General features: G+C 31.3%; 1 long non-coding RNA gene across 2 annotated transcripts in view; it reads right to left on the bottom strand.

Annotated features, from left to right (window-relative positions):
* LOC140639901 (uncharacterized) overlaps window positions 1-20546 on the bottom strand; it is a 232511-nt gene that overhangs the window by 12097 nt on the left and 199868 nt on the right. The window contains exon 5 of one of the 2 annotated variants that reach the window (XR_012036551.1): window positions 2635-2768. The exons of the other annotated variant lie outside the window; for it this stretch is intronic. This is a non-coding gene — a long non-coding RNA (uncharacterized lncRNA). Of the gene's footprint in view, window positions 1-2634; window positions 2769-20546 lie in introns of those variants that run through there. 2 annotated transcript variants of the gene reach the window in all.

Genomic DNA, 20546 nt, shown 5'->3' with positions numbered 1-20546 from the left:
AAAATTAAATGTCACTCTGATTGAAGAGATTTTAAAAGGGTTGGAAATAGCCAAATTGAGAAGATAAAAGTAGTGAACTCTCATGTCTTGCTGATGGAAGTGGAAAATAATATAATCACTTTGGAAAACTGTTTTCTAGTTCCATATAAAGATGCACCCACTTTATCATTCCAATAACTCTATCTTGGAGTATTTACTTGAGATAAACAAAAACACACATCCACAAAGTGACTCATGTAAGAAATCATTAACAGTTTTACATAAAATATCAAAAAGTAGAAGCAACCTAAATATCCATCACCAGGTGAATGGTATATTCATATAATAAACACATACTCAGCAACAAAAAGTCAAAGAAACTACTAATACAATACTATGGATGAATGTCAGAAATGCTGAGAAACGGATACACGTATCTTTTTGACTGATGACAACCTTGTATATACTAGTAGGGGATGAATACTTTTTGTCAAAATTCACAAATTGTATTTACATCAAATTAATAATCTTTGAAGTATAAGAAGTGAGACACTGAAGAGTAAAAATAATGAATGTATTTTATGAAGTTCTAAAGCAGGTAAATCTACCAGTGATTGAAAGGAGAACAGCATAGAAGGGATCATAGATGGGAACTAGGGAACTTTCTGGGGTTAGACTATTGATGTATATCTTCACTTGGTTGGAGGTTACATTGGAGTTCACATTTTTAAAGACTAAATTGAATTGTAAATTAATGCTCGTCAATTTTTATCATACATATAAAAATAGAAAAATCGATTGTTTTGGTCTATTTCTCTATTTTTGTGTTAATAGCACTCTTTCTGAATTATTGATGCTTTATAATAAGCCAGGATATCAGATAGTATGTGTCCTCAAATATTTTTTCTTCCAGATTTCTCTTGGCCACTCCTGTGCTTTTCTATTTCCATATACATTTTAAGATCAGCTTGTCAGTTCACAGACAGACACAAACGTACTTTGACTGCTATTGCATGAAATCTATAGATCAATTTGGGTAGAATTATAATTTTTACAATATAGTCTTCTAATCCATAGCTATTTAGATCTTGTTAAACTACTTTGAGTATTGCTTTGTAATCTTTCTGTTTAGAAATTTTGCATAATTTTGTTAGATTCATTCTTAGATATTTAATGTTTTTTGAGCCTTTTTTTTCTTTTTTTCTTTTTGAGCCTTTTTTTTCAATGGCATTTTGCAATTGTTGCTTATAGGAAAGTATATCAGCAGATTTTTTTAATCATAATCTCTGAAAGCTTGCTAAATTTCAGTTTTGTATTAATGCTTATATTTTAACTTTTTATATTTATACACCTATAAAATTTTTATCTATATACATATAAAACTTTTTCTGATTTTGTTTAGATTTTACTTATTTGAGAGAAAGAGTACACATGGGATGGGGGGAGGGGCAGAGGGAGAGAGAAAAGCAGGCTCCCCACTTATTCCATCCTAGGACCTCAGACCTCAGAATCATGACTTGAGCTGAAGGCAGATGCTTTTTTTCCATAGCAATGTCATACTTATGCATTTCTGCTCCACTATCCACCTCTATCATTCTGTTATTGTCTCCCCAACTGTATTAAGGCTGTGCTCTTTAGTATCGATGCTCCTTTATATTTTTCCTGTGGAATGGTCTGGCTTTTACTTGTCTTTACCTATTGGTCTTAAAGTAGAGCCAGTTGAAGTTATATATCTACAATTCCAGACGTTCCCATCAAACATAAATGATGACAACAAACACCATGTAAATAAATTACTCCTATCATCACATAGTAAACAAATAAACTACTTCTCAGCAAACTAAATTGTTCAATCGGTATATTGAGAATTATATGTTTATAATTTTGGTTTTTTTTTTTTAGTACAGCTCTTATGACATTTTTTGTGTATCTGCTTAATATGATTTACTTAAACATGGATTATAAAGGGGGAAATATAATTGCTTAGCACTTTCTGGAATGGTTTATGCAATATCACTACTTCTTCCAAAGATCACAAGAAGTGGGAGACTTCAGAAGTACACTTCTGCTTCTTCTTTACTATTGACTTTCTGACATCCAAAGGGCAACTGGATTTCTTTCTATTTTGACTTATTTAGCATAGTACTACTTCTCCCAAATTATAAATGTGCTTTTTCTAAAAGATGTAAACTTACAGATTGCAACTTATGTCTTTTAGGTTTTAAAATGGGATGTATATATCTGTTTATAATTAAACCTCAGAACTCCTCTGGTCCATATATTGAAAACTGACAAAGCATCAATGAGTAATTTTAGAACAAAGGAATGCTCTTGTTATATCTGGTATATCATAAAGAACTGAATGGGAAAATGTTAAACAATCAAGAATTCAGTTGTGTATAGTTATTTAGGAGTTCTACATTGTCAGGCCTAAATTAGTCATTTTCTGCTTGATTGTATAGGTGTTTCGATTTCAAACTATAAGTACAAAGAGGAAGTCTTTCATATTCCATCTCTTCAAATTATAATAGGTTATAAAATTCAGAGAGAAATATAAAAGACTGGTGAGAAGAGATTATACAGATTTATGTTAAGAAAACATAAGTCAGCAGAACACAGGTAACTAGATCCTTCATCCCCACTTCCACACTCCACCACCACTTATTTATTTGAATCACTCATTTATGTATCTGGATCTCAAGATCTTATCTGTAAGATGGGCATAATAATATCCTGTCTGCCTGAAGAAAGAAGATTGATTCTTTCAAAGTTTGTCCAAACATGGAATTCTGTGAATAGAATAAAAGACAGAAGTCATGTAGTCAATTTCTCTAAGTGACACAACCTTTTGTCAAAACATCAAATTCAGTACTGTAACATTAAGTAAAAAAATAAGCATACAAATGAGCCTATAAATAAGTTTATGTAAGAAATATGTATTTATGTAGTATATACAGGGTAAATTATATTCAATGGGAATTACAAATTTAATATTTTATATAGATATATAATGTAGTCTGATTATCCACTTATCTATCTGTTAGGAAAGAAAGAAAGGAAGAAAATTTTCCTGTATTAACATTGGTTCTCACTGATGATAGGATTATGTACAATTTTTATTTTCTTATGTTCTTCTATGTTTTCCAAACTTTCAAAGATGATTAAATATTGTTTTCACTAATATTCTTTATTCATCTTGATATATACCCACATCTGAAATTATATACAGTAATAATAAATATAGAAGATAGATCTTTGGAAACTATCATCTAAGACATGAGTTGTCTTGATGATTCTGAATAATGGAAAAATTGTTAAATAAATTATGCTCTTTCCATAAGAGGATAATTTAAAATAAATATAATAATTAATATTAAATAAAATTAAATTGAATCAGCAGCATAATATTAAGAAATATATATATCATATGTAATATATACAATGCTTATTTGAAAAGGATTATAGGGTATTTCTTTTCTCAAATATTTATTTTTATAATCCCATAGTTATAAGGTTCCATAGGGAAACAAAAGTCATCGTAACATGAAAATTCCTAATTCATCCCCTTTTGATACAAAAATATGAATAAGAATAGAAATAAAAATTAATAATCGCCTCTTTTTTATTGTTCAGGACTTTGATTTTTTTTTTTTAAGATTTTATTTATTTATTCATGAGAGACAGAGAGGGAAAGAGAGAGGCAGAGACACAGGAAGACGGGGAAGCAGGCTCCATGCAGGGAGTCCGACGTGAGACTCGTCTCCAGGATCACACCCCGGGCCAAAGGCAGGAGCTAAATCGCTGAGCCACCCAGGGATCCCTCAGGACTTTGTTTTAATAAGCAACAAACATCATCTTAAATTATTTGCATATATATATATGTATTTTAGATTTTTTCAAAGAAGTTGAACAAAAAAGTTTATACATATTTATGCAGTTCATAGGTAGCATCCTTAAAAAATAAATGAACATATAGCCCCTAGAGAGACTTTATCTGCAGATAAATAAAATTAACAGCTTATTATTTAGTTTAATGCTCTTGTTTATTGGGCAGGAAAATTTCAATTGCCATTGCAAGACAAAGCGGATGGAGACATACATATTCATTTAGCTATAGAGATTTTATAGTCATTTGGTTCTATAAATATTCTTATGTCTTTAAAATAAATCAGTGTCACTAGCAGTAGACATATTTTTTTAAAGGTTTTACTTATTTATTCACGAGAGATGCACAGAGAGAGGCAGAGATGTAGGCAGAGGGAGAAGCAGGCTCCCCATGGGGAGCCCGATGTGGGACTTGATCCCAGGACGCTGGGATCATGACCTGAGCCAAAGGTAGGCTCTCAACCTCTAAGCCACCTGGTCTCCCACTAGCAGTAGATATTATACTAGATTTATATATACTGTTCACACCAGGCATAAGGCTTCATTCATTCAAATAATCCTAATGAACAATAACAAACTTTGAAAAATGTTAACAAAATATAATCCTTTCAAGAAGCCCAGGGAAAATTGCATTACCTGAAAGAAGGCAGGGCCTTTGTTCCTTATACAAGGATATGTGAAAAATTATATCCCAGGAGTATAATGTTGTCATAATACTGAAACAAAATAATAATAGATGGGCTCCTGTTGTAACTTAAATTGAATCCAGATCAAATTGTTTGGCAATTTCAATAGCAGAAAATATTTGAACTATTTAAACTAATTTATATATCTTACTTCTAAATATGTGCTTATACGATTTGGTGGCTCTGATCTTTTAAAACATCCTTAAAAATTGGTGCAATGTTTATCTCACTAAGCTTTATAATATTTCTAATTTATCATCTTCCCATTATGTTCTTTTTCATGCTGTTTCAAGATTATTAACATGTTCAAATGAAAAATTAAAGTTGTAAGTATAATAGAGAAATGCCAAGATAAAATAGGATAACAGTTAAAAGAAAATCTCTGACCACCAGATCATAATTCAGAGGGTGTAGGAATTAAGGAGTAGACAGTTACCTCAAACTGAAATGTGATGAGCCCTCAATACAAAAATCATAGTATTTGGTTAAAGGATGTTCCAGATGAACTTAAATTAGAACTACTCATGCTTCCATTTAACAAAATCTCCCACCTTTTCCTTTCTATATTATTTTAACCTTATCTCAAATAGATCTACTATTATTCAAAGATGACTAATAACCAAAAGGAACTTAAATAAGACCTATGCATAGATACTGACCAAAAAACATGGGAATGGAAAAAACAGCAAATGGAAATATAATAATATATGTTAAATACTTTATTTTAAATTTTTGAAACAAATAAAAAACTGCATGAATTGTGATTGCAAATATTATAAAGCCTGCCAAAGTTAAAAGAATAAAAATATAATGGAAAACAATTGGAATGTCAAGACACAAATAAAGCGGAGGTAAATGTATACTCAATTCCTTTCATTTCATAACAGAAGACAATAGATATTGCCCCAAACTGAAAAAATGTACTTAAAGAAAGCAAAATGAATTACCTATATCTGCTAATATGTCTCATATATTTTTACTGTTAGAGAGATATTTTAGAAATGAATCAGTCTTATTGCAAGAAAAACATTATCTATAGAGCAATTTATAAGCTTAATTTCAGTTATTTTTTCTTCTTTTAAATGCCATGAAGTAAAACTTTTATACTTTGGTAAAACAATTATTGTATTTAGTCAAATTATTTTGCCTACTTATGCAAAGAAATGTATGTGCAGAGAAAAAAGTCTAGAATTACACTCATTAAATGTTAATATTTATTTCTAGGTGATGGAGTTTTGGGATGATACACTTCCTTATGACTTGTTGCCTACATTTTACATAAACATAAGATACAAAGGTTTGGGTTTTTTTTTTTTGGAGAGCAAGAATCATGTTTTATTCATATTTGAATCTTCTTATAACAAAAAGTCAAATGTCTCACATATAAAAGCAAAAAAAATCTGTGTTGAACTAGATTACAGATATGTGTATAGTACGTAGCTTTTATTGCTAGTCTCAATAGATATTAGCATTTCTAGAAAACAATTAAAATTCCATACTATATAAACTTTGTTTCTTTGTGCTATTCTCTTGAGGGAAATTTATGGTTTTATTTGTATTTTAAAAAAATTCTAGTGTAGTTAACGTACAGTGTTATATTCATTTCAGGGGTATAATATAGTGATTCAACAATTCCATATACTATTCAGTGCTCATCAAAAACAAGTGTACTCCTAGCCCCCTTTACTTATTTCACCCATCTCTCCACCCACTAGCATAATAGGATAAAAGTGATCAGTTTTAAACAACTTTTAGCTGAGTGAATATTCATAAACTTTCAGAATCTTAACAAAAAATTCCTGACTTGGTACAATCAACTCTAGTACCTAGTCTAAAATTGCTGTGAAATACCACATACCTATATCTGAACTAAAGGTCCTCTAAGCCCCTGGATTTGCTGCTTCAAACATGATATGAACCATTGACGGTTGCTGAGTGTCTTCAGAATTTTGTAAAAATGCACTGTGTTATAATTACAATTAACAACCAACTCCCTAAATTACTATTGCAGAAAGGAAATCAGCCTGATTTATCGTAAGTTAAAATAGTCATCTGTACAAACTAAATCAATACAGAAATAGTCATTTTGCAGGTTGCATTGTAGAGAAGATTGAGTCATGATCCAAAACAAACTGGAAGGCAAGAGTCCAACAAAGATGCCAAATGTTCACATCTCGAGCTTCAGGGATTCCTAAAAGTCTAACAATCACTTAATCACAAACTTATGATTAATTTAAAGTGAAGTGAGGGATAACTGAATTTCAGGAAAATCTGTAAATTACTCTCTACTTTTTCCTCTGAACCTCTCTTAGCTGTAGTTGTGAACTTTCTAGTCACTTGATAAAGTGTTTTAAAATATCAAGAGGTAAGTATAAAAGGATGAAATAGCGTATATCTTTTCTTTGTCACAACTCAGAAGTTATGCATATGTTTTAAGGAATATAGCAAATATACACAAGCAATGGAGTGTGTTGTAGTATAAGTAATAGGAACTTACATAGCCTGCTTGTACTTGGGAATTTTTAGTTACTTAAGAAGACTGGCTGAGAAAGAATTTACCAGCTAAGTCACACCCTAGGCTGGTTGTTGGTACAGCTGGGAGACCTAGAAACCATAGAACCAAAAGGCAGTGAAATATACTGGTTTTAGTACTTCAGTTCTATTAGGCATGGAAGCCTGTAAAGGTCAATTTCAAAGAATTGTATGTTTATGGCATAAGAAGCCTCACTAATATTCATTTATTTAAAAAATGACTCAGTTTCAAATTTTTGCAAAAATGATAATTCATATTTCAGTGTTTAAAACAAGCCAATGAGTCACTAGCTTTGTGTAAATTGTTGCTTTAATTAGAGTATGATCATCAGCTACCAGTTTTTGTTAAACACAATCAATAGGTAAAACAAAACACACAGATGTCTTTAGATACAACTACTATTAGTCAATAGAACTACATATATATTAGGAATTAATTCCCTAATTCAGTATTATTATAATCTTGATTACATTTAACTATATGTAAATTCCTAAGTTATATATAGAAATATTAAAATGATATAAAACATATGTTATGAACCAGAAAATGGAAAATCCAAATGCTACATCTCTACTAAATCTACTGCTTTGCTCATTTACAGGAAGATATTATTTTTTTAAAATGAACAAATTAAAATACCTACCCATGAAGTGCCTCTATTCAACTTAATCAGAATAGAAACAAATGAACATTTGAATTTTTAAAGCAAATGCAAAATATGTGGATCCAGTTAAATAAATAAAGTCAGCCAAGCGTTCAAATTGCACAAGATTTTTCCTGTTCTTTAAAATGACCTCATCCTGATTTTGTTTTATATTCAGCATTCCAAGGCAAAGCTGCTCAAGGTGACTGTTTCCTTTGCCTCTCTACATCTATAAAAGTTCTTTGCATATATGTTGGGGCACTCTATATATTTGTTGAATGAATTATGCTGTTTTGTACAACACTTGTTAGTGGTAAACATAATATCACACATACTTAGAAGATTTTCCCTGTTTGACCCACAAGATAAATCATAGCAGGCAGTGACACTGCAAATATGATAAAGTAGCCCCATGTGTCCTATTATATAACACACATGCACTAATAAAAGAATAGAGAGCAGAAATCCATATTTAAAAAAATATTTTATTTATTTATTCATAAGAGGCACAGAGAGAGAGGCAGAGACATAGGCAGAGAGAGAGGCAGGCTCCTGGGGGGAGCCAGATGTGGGACTCCATCCCAGGATCTCAGGATCATGACCTGAGCCAAAGTCAGACATTCAACCACTGAGCCAACCAAGTGCCCCCAGAAATCCATATTTTAAATTTGCTAGACTGAATGAGTGCCTCTTAATATTGTATTTTCATCATTTTCTGTAATATATATATATATATATTTAAAATCATCATATGTTGGCCAAAGTCTTTAAAAAGTATTAACATTCAAAACATTTATTTTTTTATTATGTTGACCATCTTAAATGTTGAACTTTTATGTATGTATATGTAATCATAGAAAAAGACATTGCAATAAACATATTAGAAAAGTCTAATTTTCTTGGAACTATATAGAAACTACAAGACATAAAAATCAAACCCTTAATTTATAATGTAAATAATGATGATACAGCTTGTGTGAAGACTAAAATTAAGTCTCACAGTTTTATATTTTATCTATTCAGTAAAGCTGCATAAGTATTACTTAAATTATAATTATCTGCCCAATGTAAAAGCTTAATTGTGTCATGTTTAAGTATGACATAAGAAATTACAATAGAAAGAAAAATGAAATACTTTCAATTCCTAAAATATATAGATTTTCTTGCTGTAATACATTCATAGATAGCACTTTTTCTTGTAATTAATTAACATTTGATTGAATTTCCTAATATTACAGTTCTGTTAACATACAAAACCTGTATAATTTGTGCAGTCTTTTTCCCATCAGGCATGAATGTAATTATCCCTTATCTTTCAACACAGCCAAGCCCTGTAAATATAATTACAAATTTTTATGTTTACTCAAGCATAAAAAAACTCATAAAATTAATATTGTATTTATCCTCTTTCCTTTGTCAGTTATTAAAATGCACCAGGGATTTCTTGAATTCATCCTCAATGACTAAAATTTCTAGCTAGAATTAATTTTTACCTTAATTTTCAAACTTTAACAAAGGCACTTAACATATATTCAGACTTCCAGCAGTTGTTAGAAGTTTGTGCTTCTAACATTCATAAAGACTGAATTTGGATTAGAAATCTTAAATACTAGAAAATTGGAAGTATTAAAATTAATTTGGTGGGCCATCTTTAATCAATGCACCATAACATCCCCTCGGGAAAATATTTATATTTCAAAGGTTGTCCTGTGGATGCTGAAGTGTCTTACTTCCTAATATCTCAATATGAAACTATAAAGAATGTTAAGTGATAATAAGTCATCGTAAAAGTCCTTTTCATTGCAAGATGAATAACCCATGATTTTTAACATGTTTTTTAAAACTTCAAGTGTTTAATAAGTAAATCCCATAAATCTGAAACCTATGGAATTTTGATGAAAACTGAAGGGTGCTCTCTTTTTATCTGGGAAACAATATAATTAATCAGTTTATGGGATTTGTAGAGAACTAGGTGCCAACCTTCATGTTTGCCATGCTGTTTGTTTGTTTTACAAATGAATCTTCACTCTTCATTAAATACAAGAAAACTACTATATTTGATATTTGCCTGCCCTAATTTGCAAATTAACCTATGAAGCTTAAATAATGACCAAAGCATGGGATAGAATCTTCCCAAGAGGAAGTATTATTATATCTAAGATATAATTACTTCCAAGGATAATTTGTTAATTTATACTAACAAATGGTGTTTGCTCACTAGTTGTTCAAATTCCACTAATATTTTATACCTTCCTTATTTTTACTCCCTCTGAAAGTGGTAAATAAAGTATAAAAGAAGCATCTGTATGGTAGAATGGGCCAATCTGCTTATGGGTTTATTTAAACAAAAATAATTGTGGAGTTAATGTCAACAGAGTAGAATAAACCTAATGTTTAAATATGCATTATGATGGAGAAGATATAACAATTTGTCTCAAATCAAAGTTTTTTCTGTGGCTTTCTGCTGGATCTATGATGCTAATGAGATGGATGGATTCTGTCTACCAGAAAATACCCTTGTCTGGCATCCCTGAAATCAACATTTTGCCATCTTTCTCTGTTGCTATTGCATGAGCACCTGCTTTGGTAATTAAGTATTTCCATGAATGAAAATTCCAATATTTGAAATCAACATAAGAGGCAATTTACTATTGGGATATTTATAAATTGTGGCATTAAAATCACCTATTTGAAATGATTATAACCTATAATTTTCTTCACAACTTTAAGATATCATATAGGTAAAATAAGTGCACAATTTTTAATTTTGATGAGGCCCAATTTATCCATCTTTTATTGTTCATGCTTTTGGGGTTCTATCTAAGAAATACTTGTCTACCCCAAGGTCACATGTTTTTTTTCTTGGTTTCTTCTATAAATTGCTTATTTTGGATTATTATATAATACCTGTGAGTTCAGGGTCACTATGCACATTTAAAATTATTACTATCCCATCATTCAATAATCATTCGTAAAATTGAGTACATTTTCCTAATGAATTGCATTGGTCTTTTTGCTGAAAATCAGTTGAACATATATGTGTGAACCTATTTCTGTATTATCTATTCTGTTCTACTGATCCATCTATAACTCTCATACACTATCAAAATGCTATCTTGTTTATACTAGCTTTTCAGTAAGGCATAAAATTAGAATATGTCCTCCAACTTTGTTCTTTTTAAAATTTATTTTGTAATCCTAGGTCCTTTGCTTTTCCATATACATTTAGGAATCAGCTTGCCAATATGTTTAAAAACTCTACTAGGATTTTCATTGTGATTACGTTAATCGATTTGAAGACAATTGGCATTTTTATAACACTGAGTTTTACAATCCATGAATAGGATTTATCTCTCAGTTTATTTGGATCTTTCATGTCTCTTAATTATGTTTTGTTTTTTCACTGTAATGAACTTGGGTGACTTTTGTTAGGTTTATTTCTAAGTATTTTAGAAATAAAAGATATTTTGAGTGGAATTGTTTTCTTTTTATTTCATTTTTGAGTGTTTGCTGCAGGAATATGAAATTAAATTGATTTTTGTACATTAGTGTCCCAAAACCTTGCACAATTCTCTAGTGGTTGCTGTAGTTTCCTTGGGATCTAGTTAACAACCATATAATTATAAGACAGTGACAGTTTTACTTCTTTTTTTCAATCTCTACTTTATTATTTATTTTTTATCTGTTTATCTATCTATTTATTTATTTATTTTTCCTGCCATTTGACTTCTAGTACAAAATTAAAGTGATAAAAGTGGTGAAAAAAGCCATTCTTGATTATTTTTTCCAATTTTAGGAGGAAAGCATTGTCTCTCATCATTAACTGTAACTGTACTTTATTTCATAGATAACCTTCATGAGCTTAAGGAAATTTCCTTTTATTTCTAGTTTGCTAAGTGTTCTTTATCATGAATGGAGGTTGAGTTTTGTCAAATGTTTTTTCTGCATCATGTAATTATTTGGATTTTCTCCTTTATTCTCTTACCATAGTGAATAACATGGATAGATTTTCAAATACTAAGCCAATCTTGGATTTCTGAGATAAATTCTATCTGGTTATAGTATATCAATTTTATCTCTTTTTACATTTGATTTGCTAGAATTTGTTAGGAATTTTTATATCTATCCTCATAAGTGATACCAGTTTATGATTTTCTTTTTCTGTTACATCTTTGTCAGGATTTGTTATTAGAGTTAATAGTTATGTTATTAGAGGTATGCTATTAGAGTTAGGTCTCTTAAATTAGGGTGCACAATAGTCCCTCCTCTTTTTTTTGGAAAAATTCTTTTGGACAAATTGTTTAAAATTAGCGTTCTCTCCTTTACTGCTTGATAGAATTCATCAGTAAAACCATTTGGGACTGAAATTTTCTTTCTAGAGAAGGTTTTGATAATTAATTCCATTTATTTAATAGACAATGGCCTTATATTTTTATTTCTTCTCATGTCAGTTTTGAATCTTGCAGTTTTTAAAAAATTTGTCCATTTCATCTAAGTTTCTTGATCAGTCTAGCTAGAATTTGTCAATATTGTTGATCTTTGTAAAGAAGTAAGGCTATTTTTTGTGTTAATCTATTTTCTTTACTGTTCCTCTTACATTTATAATTTTCTTCCTTCTACGTTGATTTCACTTTGCTTTTCTGTTTCTAGTTTAATGAGGAAGAAACCTCAGGACTTTCTTTTTAATTTAATTTTTTAAAGCTATAAATTCCCCTTTAAGTACTGCTTTAGTAGCAACTGATAGTATTTTGATATGTTGTATATTCTTGTCATCCAGTTTAAAATATTTTATAATTTTCCTGTGATTTATTTCTTGACCCATGATTTGTTTTGATGTGTTGTATTTAATGTTTTCTGGCATAATTTATTGTTGATAATTTCTTTTTTTTTAACATTTTTATTATTATTATTTATTTATGATAGTCATACAGAGAGAGAGAGAGAGGCAGAGACACAGGCAGAGGGAGAAGCAGGCTCCATGCACCGGGAGCCTGATGTGGGATTCGATCCCGGGTCTCCAGGATCGCGCCCTGGGCCAAAGGCAGGCGCTAAACCGCTGTGCCACCCAGGGATCCCTATTGTTGATAATTTCTAAGTAAGCTCCATTTTGGTCACATAATATACTGTGTACATATATTTTATGTCTTTTCCTTTTAAAATACATGGGAATTTTACATATTTATTATCAAAGTTATTTGATTTTGAATGTAAAATGAAAGCTACTTTACTTACAGAGTCAATTCTCACATATTAATATTTGATATCGCAGGAGTGAAAGTAGGCCCCAGTGAAATCTTGGCTGAATGAGTAATCAACTAACTTTTGCTCCCTTGTAAGGGGGCTGTCATGAAGTATAATGAGTGTAATTTCATAATTTTTGTTTTTATGTTTTGGTGATGGTTAGGCTTATAGAACAAGATAAAATTGTTGTCTTTTATATTTTCCAAAATATTCAATGCTCCAGGAGAAATTGCCTGCATTTGGTGTTTTTCAGGGATGGCTCAAAGCCCATAACACTTCTTAGCTATTAATTTCATAGCATATGCTATAACCACGAGGGACTTATTAAACATATAGATGTTTTGCACTATAAAGAAAAATGGTTTTTACATACAGAAATGATACTTGAAGATCTTGTCATAAGAAGGGGGAAAAATCTTTTTATATTGCTATTTGGCCTCTCCAGTGTTAACTAATGAGAAACATTACTTGTCTTTAAATAAATAAATGCCTGCTACTAAATACCCTGAAGCATAGCTACACAGGCTCCCCAGAGCCCAAGTGGAAAACAACTCCATCACAAATCAGCCTTTGCTTGGCAGACTGTTGCCTCATCTCCCTGAGGACCTATCATCAGGACTCCCAACAGGAATATTGTATGCAACACTATAGCCACACTTTTAGTCAGACAATGCCACGCTTACTCTCTAAATTTGGTGAAAATCATTTATTATTCCCCAATACGGTGACACATTAAAAGGGTTTTTCTTCTAGATAAGAAAAGAAATATGCTTTAATAAGAAGAGCATGTTATTTATTATAAAAGCAATCATTCTGCTATAGAGGACAGCTCAATCTTGTTAGGCTTTTGCGTATACCACTTTAAAATGCCATAATACCTATGTCACAAATGTATTGTAAAAAAATAAATAAAAGGGGATCTTCTGGGTTGCTCAGTGGTTTAGCACCTGCCTTCGGCCTAGGGTGTGATCCTGGAGTCCAGAGATCGAGTCCCACATCGTGCTCCCTGCATGGAACCTGCTTTTCCCTCTGCCTGTGTCTCTGCCTCTCTTTCTCTCTCTTTCTGTGTCTCTCATGAATCAATATATAAAATCTTAAAAAAAAATAAAATAATAAGCCTGAGAACAGTTTGTAAGCCACATTATAAATGATAGTTGATCTTAACCTTTCAGTTGCAGCAAATAAAGAGCATTCATGGAGGATATACATTAAACTACACTGAAATGTTTATGAAATAGAAATTTTAGAAAACAAAGCATTAAAAAGTGAGTTTACTATTTTAATAAACATTGATTTTTTATTTACAAAATAAGTCATGTGATGTTAAATCAAATCCTACAAAAATAACCTGATAAAGAGAACTGCCTACATTTCTAAACAATCTCAATCATGTTAAAACAATTTTAGAACAAAACATATTTTTTAAAAATCCAAGATATTTATACCAACCTATGTAAAATAGCATTTATATGAGACTACTTTTTAATTTTAAAAGGAATATATAAATGTATAAAAATGAATCAAATATAATAAATGCCATCCTCATTTGTAAGGAGTATTTTTATATATTAATATATATTGTTTAATATTATCATTAGTTTTAGAAAAATTAGCTCTTTATAACACAGGCAATCTTTCTCAGGAAATAACAACATATTTTAAACTGAGGCAACTTATTAAGTGATTATTTTTGCAAATACTTCATGTGATTTAAATTTAACCCAAGACATTAGTAACAGATCATGCTACTCCTCAACTTCACCTAGTCCTTAACCCTTGTTTGTAATGATTTAAATTTAACCCAAGACATTAGTAACAGATCATGCTACTCCTCAACTTCACCTAGTCCTTAACCCTTGTTTGTAAGTAACCAATGTTGAGCTGGCTGCCAGCATGTCCAGCAGATAAGAAATGATACGGGTATAATTTTTTTTCTCTTTGATAGACTCATTACTTTAAGATATATTAGAGCTAGAGTAGGGAGCAGATTTTTGCTTGCTTTTCTAGTTTAAGTATTGCTTAAGTAATGGACATACCAAGGAGAAGCTGTTGCATTATTTGATCACGTGCATAATATGAAAATCACAAAAAGTTGCTGAACGGTCCAATTTTCACCCAGAATATAGCTTACCTACTTAGTACTTTAAAAAAAAAATTCTTGAAATTCTTTTTATCTTTTTCCTTGATTGATGAAGTCATTTGAGCTACTTCTCTTTTATGACTATGTGTCACAGCCAATGGATGTGTGGTAACCCTGTGTTACATTTTGCAAGACCATGACTATGTAGAGTTACTTATTCTAGAAACAACCTTCTCAAAGACAAGCATAGCCTTTAATTTCTGGATCATGATATATCACATCAACATAATGATCATTACTGAAAACTCTACAATGTTTACTTTCTCCATGGGGAACTGATTCTCAGCAAAGACAATTATGTCCTTAGAGAAAAATGGCAGTATCATATTTTATATATATAATTTAATACCTAATAGAGTATCCTAAGTAAGATATTTTTCCTAGAGACTACTTTCTTGTGAAGCGAGAGAGCTAGGTTCTTGTCTTGAGAAGTCAAAGAATGAATCCTGCAGACAGAGGAGACTGAGTAAAGCAACAGAAGTTATTAAGTGAGGATAGAGAGAAAGCTCTCAGGAGTGAGAGAGGTCCTGACAGGGTTGCCAGTGAAGTTTTTTTAGGCTGGTCTTTTATTGAAAACTTGGCCAGGGAGCTTGTGGCCTTGAGATTCTTGTGGTGTCCTGGTTTGAGTAAGGACTGGTGATACCATCTTTAATGGTTTCCTTTTCCTTTTGGGTCTGGTTATTCTTTGTTGGCAACTGTCATAAAAAAGATCTTTTCCACCATAGGCAGGGTAGTCTAGTTTGTTTTCTTATCTCTGGTTTCCTTACATCTCAGCATTTTTGGGACTATGTTTTGTGAGCCTGATTCCATGGTCTCCCTACCTAGCCCTATCTGTCTACAGGAAAATAACTTACTCATGAAGAATCTGGAATTATACCAATCTCTAATATGAAAGGAGATTTCTTTTTTTTTTCTAGTACCTTAACACAGAAATATTACAGGGAAATTCCATATAATCTTTTATACAATTCCAAATTTACTGAGGCTGCCATATTGTCTTTTAGTAATCAAGATATTCCCTTAGAACTGATGGATCCACATCTCAATTTCTTGGAAAAAGACACGACTTTAGGCTATTTTATTTAGTCATTATCCATTTTTTAACTATCCAGGGGTATGGTTTTATTTTACTCTAGAATTAATCTACTGTTCTATAAAAACAAAGAGCTTTTACTAGGTTGCCTGGATACCTTATTCCACTAACTAAATAAAAAATATCAGGAATGAGAAAATCTCCCAGTATGTCATCATTTCTCAGGAATGAGAAGTTATCCAATAGATCTCTTTTTGCCTAGTTTATGGCTTATTCAAAAGTTTCTGAAAGTTGACACAATTAAGATTATTCAAGTAAATCCACAAAGTAAAGCATGTATAATGAGTACAGTATTTTTCATTTAATAACACTGATAATATAAATTGCAGATCAATGTTTATAATACCTAATAATTTAGAACACCAGAAACATCTTTATGATTGGTACTGTGGAAACTGAATAAACTAGTCTGAAAAATTTTCATTCTTCAACAAATTGTTTTGCTACTGGGTAGTAGAAGTATTGCCTATAGGAGCCCTAAAGTAAAAGAATTGCTATCAACAATACTGAAACACTATATTATCATTTCTACAGTATTTTGTAGAAGTTTACCATAACTATATTTTATAATTGTATTTCATAAGATTTAGTGAATGACTTTCTTAGAATATATGTTTGTATGCTAATTTAGGGATTATTTTTATGTAAAAAAGTTTTGGAAGTTTTTATTTTAATAAGCAATATTGGTTTAACATACAACTCTGACTATAACAATTAATTTACGTTTATCCTTTACTGTTTAAAGATTAGAAAAGTAAGATGAGGTTGCTCCCATATTATCCTAAGCAAATAATCCTGTTAGTTTACAAGGATTCAAAAAATCAAATAACCTCATATTGTAAGAAAAATAAATGTCATTTTCCATGTATTCCACTGAATATAATTTCTCTCCCTTCACATTTATTGACTTCCATTGATATTCAAATAGACACAGTCATTATCATAGGCAGTAGTTTATTTCATGATTGTATAGGTTTATAAGTTATTTTTAAATATCAACCACCCCAAAATTTGGATGCTTACAATAATCAGCATTTAATTAGCTCACAAGTCTTTGGGGAAATGTGAGTGCTAGAAGGCCCTGCTCATGCATCTTTCAATTACTGGAGCTGTGGGTCAATTTGACAATTTGGGATGAATATTTTCAAATGTCTAGAGCCTCTGTTGTGCTGAATTAGTTAGCTCAGACCTGCTCCACATGGTCTCTTATCCTCAGCAGTCTAGCTTGGGCTTGTCCACTTGGTGGCCACAGGGTTGAGACTGAGAATCTGTTGAAGACCCCTTGTGGATTAAACTGATAACTGACACATCACTTCTGCCGTATTAGACAAAGCAAGTCATAAAGCCAGTACAGATTCAAGGGATGGAGAAAAAGACTGTACCTCTTGATGAAATAAGTTGAAAAGTCATATTGAAAACAGTATAGATAAAGGAAGGAAATAGTTGAAATATTTTACAATCAACCCCAATATGTTTGGTTTATAGATTTCTTTCTAATATTGAGCTGTTTTTCTTGTATCTGCCTTTGGGGGAACACAGACACATGGTATATGCCCTCTCCCCCATGAATTTAGCATTAGATTCATGTCTTTGTGGGATAGATCCTTTCACTTTCCTCTTATAAACTCTTTCATCATCCTAGTTACCTTAGTTTTGAAGCTTTCTTATTTGTCAAGATCTCTATTCAAATTTGACTTCCAGAACTAAAACCACAACTACTGACAGAATTCAACAATAAAGGGTACATAAGGGCACTTAATTTAAATGATATGGACATTCCCTTTCTAGTGATTCAACCAAGAAAGTTAGGGGAAACCCATATATTAATGGCTCAGTTCAGTTTCAAAAACATTTGTAAAGCATTGTTCTTACACTAGATACATAAAATAGAAGCAAAAACATCATCTCTGCCTTCAAAAAGCTTACATGTAATACAGAAAGTAGTCCAACTAACATACCATTTCCAGTGTGATAATGATTAAGATAGAGATATACGTAGGGTTCTATAGGAGAACAGAAGAGCACAGTGGTTTACATTTGTGATCAATAATTACTTCTTAGCTTAAGCTGCCAAAGTTAACTAGAAAATGGAAAGCCTAATTTTGAAATCAAATTTATCTGACAGTATAGACCATACTTTCCCTACTCATGTAAAAAAAAAATTTTTCCATAGAATTAACACTTTTTTTATTCTAATGGTATAAAATGTATGTTAAGGTTAAATTCAAGATTTAATATTGAGTATTTTGTTTTTTATCACTTAAAAATTCATCAACTCAAATGAATTTTCTGATCATTTTAAATACAAACTGTGACCTTTTGTCTTAATAATCTCTTCCATTTAACATCCACATTCTATGACAATTGTATTTTCTTTTAATTTTGAAAGTTTACTCTTCCAAGGAAAGAGTAATATCAAATTCTTCTAGAAATTTCTTTCTACTTTCTCTCAGAGAGACTAACATTCCTTATTCTACTGTTTAACTCATTGCACATGGCCAACATTTCCCCCTTACTCAAATGAATTCTCTTTGTCAAATGCTTTAAAAATTACCAAGTTTATGGTATTCCCATGCTCAATTACATAAGCTTTACTACAAGAAAGCAAAAATGAGATTAATTTGGCATGACATTTTCTTCAGAGTTGTTACTAGGTTCTTTCTAATACTCTGTCGCTACATGTCATATTCTTTCTAGGCCTTACAAAACTTCTACTAGATGAGTATTCAGAGAATATATTCAGGGATTAATTTAAGCAGCTGCCCTTTTAGTAAATTAGAGTAACATTTGCCAATATCCTAGTTTTCTGGCTCCTGTCTCACCTACATAAATGACTAAAATTCCAAGGTCATCTACCTTAATTTCTTCAGAGTCCTGCATTATTTATTTACTTGGCTGTAAACACATGCAGATTTATTTTTATCTCCTCAGATAATCTGGGGGGAGGGACTCTTTCAAATTTATTTATTATTTCTTGTATACTTTTAAGACCCTTCTCCTTATTGGAGAAAATGGAAGAAATAAAATTTTGGTAATTGTCCTTCTCAGTGATATCACTACTGTTTTCAGTATTGACCTGTTCTCTCCTACCATTTTCTTGCTTTCTATAGAGTTGAATGTAAACATTTCATTGCTCAACTCAAGCTTCAACTAGTTATAAAGTTTTAGGTTCCTAAGATGATCCTACCAGGTTTTTACTAGCATTTAGAAGTTTTCCTACGTACTTCCTACCTTACCCATTTTTTCTAAATGCTATTTAGAAATTTCTCTTTCAATTTCTTTTTAATTATTGGATCATCAAAGAATTTCCTATACAGTCCTACTTGCTTCTATAGACATTCTGCATATCCCTGACTGTACTCCCCACCAATCCCAGCCATCATTCCATTACACATAAACACACAAATGAACGCATACCTTTCTCATTGGTTTCAATATCATGGATCTCACTGAGCAGTCTGTAATATTTGCCTATAATCCCATCATTCCTTGCTCTCCCTTTGTAACAGTTATTCTGTTCCACTGGGATTCAATATTCATGTTGAAAATTTTTTTAAAAATCCCTTTATGTAAAGCTACTTTAACTTTTATCAAAACTAATTTATGTCCCATTGACATGATTTACCACATTGCAATAGTATAACAAATTACATTTGCTTTCTTTTTGTTAAATTTTTTGTTCCTTGGTATTCAGATGTCTGAGGCCATAAATAATTTATCAGTTTTCTTATTATTTTCCTTAGAAACTGGCAAAATTGATCTTCCTATAAGTGTTTTCTACTATGTCAAATATATTTCCATTATTTACAACCAGGGCTGAGTGACCAAACTGGGAGTGGAGCACTAATTTAGACTGTAGTAGTTGAAAGCCAGAAGTCTAGGTAAACTGTTGAGGCATCAGCAGAATATGAAGGCAGGAAGTAGTGTTGGGAAAATAGAACTAAAAACAAGAATTTTCTCCCAAACTAGAAAACCTCTCCACAAAGGTAGAGAAGAAAGAAAATATTTTTGTTATCTAATAAGCATTAAGTGAGCATATGATGTGCATCACATGTAATCTGCTAAGAGACTGAAAAGACAGGAAGAAATCTCACTCCTCATATAGCCAAGCAGGTACAACCAATTATATACATGTTCCCAAGATAAACAACAACTGGCCTTCAAGTAAGAGGTATTGACAATATCCATTTATTACACAGAGTTCCTTCTAAATTCACCTGGTAATTGGGGTGACTGTGTCAGTCAATTAAAAGGAAAAATATACTGCTCCATATGCTCATTATGACAGGAAGTAGTTTTGCAAGTTAGAGCCAGGCTCCTGTGAGAGGTAGGTTCTTATCCTTCCA

This window comes from Canis lupus, chromosome 9 (genome assembly GCF_048164855.1).
Source record: "Canis lupus baileyi chromosome 9, mCanLup2.hap1, whole genome shotgun sequence".
NCBI classification, from domain to species: Eukaryota; Metazoa; Chordata; class Mammalia; order Carnivora; family Canidae; genus Canis; species Canis lupus.
The sequence above is the reverse complement of the archived record's forward strand: the minus strand, read 5'-3'. Positions and strand labels throughout refer to the sequence as shown.